Below are 4172 nucleotides of genomic sequence, written 5' to 3'. Positions count from 1 at the left end.
GCTCAGTTGGTTAAGCTACTGCCTTCTGCTCAGGTCATGATCCCGGAGTCCTGGGATTGAGTCCCACATTGGGCTTCTGGCTCAGTGGGGAGCCTACTTCTCCCTCTGACCCTCTCCCCTCTCATGCTGTTTCTCTCTCTCTCTCTCTCTCTCTCTCTCCCAAATAAATAAATAAATAAAATCTTTTAAAAAATAAAATTATTTGTGGAAATTCCTTGATGCCTAAGGTGAAGATGAATTCTTACAGAAAGGATTTATGTTTGCATTTGCCAGACTCCAGGGAATACTACAATCTGAGATAATTTTAAACTAAATTCTTAATATAAGATGTTTTCACAATCCAGGAAATATGAACATGATCTAATGATCCATGTGTGCACTTATTTGTGTTTCTAGTTTTTCAGATTCATTCTCACTGCTCTCCTTTTCTGTTCAACTGAGATGCTGTTCTTTATGAGTGTTTCTAGGTTTGGGCTAGTAGAGTGGGTTGACATTGTTTTTACATTTATAGGGCTTAGGGTTTCTTCTTAGTTTCCTGAATTTCTCAGCATAATGACCACAAGCTACTATAGCCAAAATCCTCGTGGCTTACAAAAAATAAAAATGTACTATTTTGTTCATGTCACAGTCAGATATAAGTCAGATGGCTCTCCTGGGTTTATCTCCTTCACAGTTTCTCAAGAAATCTTTCACTTTTAGATAAGGAAGCTGAGGACCTTACAGATTACCTTAAGGGCCAGGACTGGAAGTGGTATACAGAAGTTCCATTGTCCAAAACTAGACATGTGCCCACAAAGAAACTATGAGTAGGAATAGGAACAGCAGTCTCCCTGTGGGTTTGAGATGAAGAAAGAGGATCTGTGAGCACATCTGCTTTACCTCTCCATCCAAGACCATAAACCCCTGAAGGCAATGAGGACAAAATCACAAGTTCTCCAGGTTCAGCAAATACTCAGAGCAAAAGTAGCCTCCTTGCTTGTTTTCCCTCTTGGTTCCTATCTTCAACTAAATTTAGGCCTTGGAATTGCTTACCATCTCCTCTTCTCGTCAAGGCCTTTAAGATAGATGAAAGCATGTAAGCTGTATTCAGCATTTACAGTTGTTTTCAGCTGGAGTGATGGCTCAGAAATCCAGCCAGCCTGTGTTTCAGAAATGGAAGTCATGAAAGCATTTTCCATTGCTTGGGCTTTTTAGGGATATGCTATTCATGTGATTCCCAGGAGCTCAAGTACCCAAAATTAATTGTTTGTTTGGAGCTGATAATTATTAGGTTCTTGTTTTGCAAATCTAAATAATACATGTGTGAAGATAGAAGGAACAGCATTACATAAGTTTTAAGTGATCTTACCTCTAAGCCTCATACCAGCAATTTCAGGAAGAGCCACTTTGTCTTTCTAGGTGAATGGCAAGACCCTTGGCCTTATCCTCTGTCTACTTGGGGCAAAGATGATCTGCTTTTTCATGAAGCTAATCAAAATTACAGATGATTTCCAATTTACCATGATTCGACTTAGGAGTTTTTGACTTTATGATGGTATGCAAGTGATACACATTCAGTAGAAACTGTACTTCAAATTTTGAATTTGGATCTTTTCCTGGGCTAGCGATAGTGGTGTAACCCTCTCTGGTGATGTTGGGGAGAGGCAGCAGCAGCTCCTGGCCAGCCACGTGATCATGAGGGTAAAAAACCAGTACACTGACAACCATTCTGTACCTGTACAGCCATTCTGTTTTCCATTTTTACTACAGTATTCAATAAATAGCATGAGGTATTCAACACTCCATTTTATTTTATTTTTTAAAAGATTTTATTGGGATGTCTGGGTGGCTCAATCAGTTAAGCATCTGCCTTTGGCTCCGGTCATGATCCCTAGGTCCTGGGATCGAGCCCCACATCGGGTTCCCTGCTCCACGGGAAGCCTGCTTCTCCATCTCCCACTCCCCCTGCTTGTGTTCCTGCTCTCACTATCTCTCTCTCTGTCAAATAAATAAATAAATAAAAATTAAAAAAAAATAAGTAAAAGATGTTATTTGTTTATTTGAGAGAGAGAGAGAGTATGAGTGTGGGGAGAGGGAGAAGCAGACTCCCTGCTGAGCAGGGAGCCCAATGGGGGACTCAATCCCAGGACCTGGGGATTATGACCTGAGCCAAAGGCAGATGCTTACCTCACTGAGCCACCCAGGTGCCCCAACACTCTATTTTATTTTATTAAAAAAATTTTTTTTAGGTGTATAAACTATTAACAGACAAAGCCTACAGATTTATTTCTTCTTAGACACACCCACGATGCGGCCACGGCACCCTGTGATCTTGGTGTGCAGGCCTTGGACACCAAGTCCCTGGAAGTGGTGCAGCCCTCTGTGGGCCCTAATCTTCTTCAGTCACTCCAGGTCTTCACTAAGTTTGTTGTCTAGAACATTGGCCAGGACCTGGCTGTACTTTCCATCCTTCATGTTCTTCCATCTGTTCAAAAACCAGTCTGGGATCTTATAGTGGCAAGGATTCTGCATAATGGTGATCACACGGTCTGCCTCATCCTCAGTGAGCTCTTGGCCCTCTTGGTGAGATCGATGTCTGCTTTCCTCAACACCACATGAGCATATCCTCACCCCACACCCTAATTGCAGTGATGGCAAAGGCTATTTTCTGCCACCCATTGATATTGGTGTTGAGTACTTGCAAAATGTGCTGGAACTTCTCAGGGATCACTAGAAACATGGTGGCAGCCCCAGCGACAGCGTGTAGACCTCCTGTGGAAGAGCCCAACACTCTTTTTAAAAAATAGGTTTTTGCATTAGGTGATTGGGCCAACTGTAGGCTAATGTAAGGGTTCTGAGCACATTTTAGGTAGGCTAGGCTAAGCTGTGATGTTCAGTAGGCTAGGTGTATTAAATGCATTTTTGATTTATGATATTTTTACTTTGTGATGAGTTTATCAGGATATAACCCTATCATAAGTAAAGGAGGAGCTGTACTCATTCTAGTTTGCATTTGCCTCTTACTCTTGGGCAGTGCTCTTTCTCCAGTTTTTTCTGACATTCTTATTTTAAATTGGTTCTGTCAACTTAGGCGTGTCCAAGCTCTACATGTGCAGGGATGGGGAAAAGTTCTGTCTTGTTTGAGTTGGACATCAAAGTGGAGAGACTAGAGACCATTTTCTTTATAGTAAGAGGCAGTATGTCTCTTGGATGCAGACTGCCTGGTGTGACCTGATCCCTTTCCTCACCTGCCATGTATACACCTTGGGTAAATCACTTAGCTCTCTTGTGCCTTGATTTCCTTGTCAACAAATTGGGTTAAAGAACAGTAATCCATATCATAGTGTTGATGTGAGTGTTAGGGGAGTTAATATATGTAAAGAATTTAGAACAGCTCTTTGTGCATAGTGAGCATTAAGTGTTACCTGTTATGATGGTTGACATAAAGAACATTTTATTAATCTCATTGTTTCATTCAATCAAGTTACTATTACTATAATAAAAGTAATTTAAAAAATCTGTTCCCAGAACCATAGTCTCAGACTTTTTGATATAGTGACTTTTCTGCCACTCACTACCCCTCCCAACGTGGGTAAGCTACTAAACCTCTCACTGTGTTAGCTTTTCCATTCACAAAAGTGGACATCACAGTAGTGTCCATTTAGAAGGTTGTTTGGAAGACCAGTTGAGTGAATATGTTAAACTCCCAGAAGAGGGTATGGTGTACATTATGCATATAACAAATGTGAACCATCCCCACATCTTGTCACCACCGTTGTAAAAGTCCATATGTCTCCTTTCATCTAAATCCTAACTCTCCTGGACCCATTTGAATACTAAACAGAACTCAGGTATATAAATTATGTTTTATTTTCAACCCTGTAAATTTTTGTATTTGTGAAATACACTAATATACCAGAATATTTTATTAAAAATAACTGTGCTTTTTTTTTTTTTTACAGTTCGGTGAAGTCAGTGATAAATTTCAAAAATCCCTTCTGATTTTCAGGATTGGGTCTCTAAAATGTAATAAAAACTATTAACTATAGAGAACAAACTGATGGTTACCAGAAGGGAGGTGGGTGGGGGATGGGTTAAATAGGTGATGGGCATTAAGGAGGACACTTGTTGTGGTGAGCACAGGGTGATGTATGGAAGTGTCGAGTCACCATATTGTACACTGGAAACTAATA

At 40.5% G+C, this 4172-nt stretch overlaps 1 pseudogene; it reads right to left on the bottom strand.

Annotated features, from left to right (window-relative positions):
• Window positions 1–2262: 2262 nt before the first annotated feature.
• LOC114216554 (small ribosomal subunit protein uS13 pseudogene) lies at window positions 2263–2719 on the bottom strand (annotated as a pseudogene).
• Window positions 2720–4172: the final 1453 nt, after the last annotated feature.

The sequence above is a fragment of the Eumetopias jubatus genome, unplaced genomic scaffold (genome assembly GCF_037043125.1).
Source record: "Eumetopias jubatus isolate StellerSeaLion01/CBP00866 unplaced genomic scaffold, mEumJub1_p1.0 scaffold_8, whole genome shotgun sequence".
Classification (NCBI taxonomy): Eukaryota; Metazoa; Chordata; class Mammalia; order Carnivora; family Otariidae; genus Eumetopias; species Eumetopias jubatus.
This window is presented reverse-complemented; position numbering and strand designations above follow the sequence as displayed.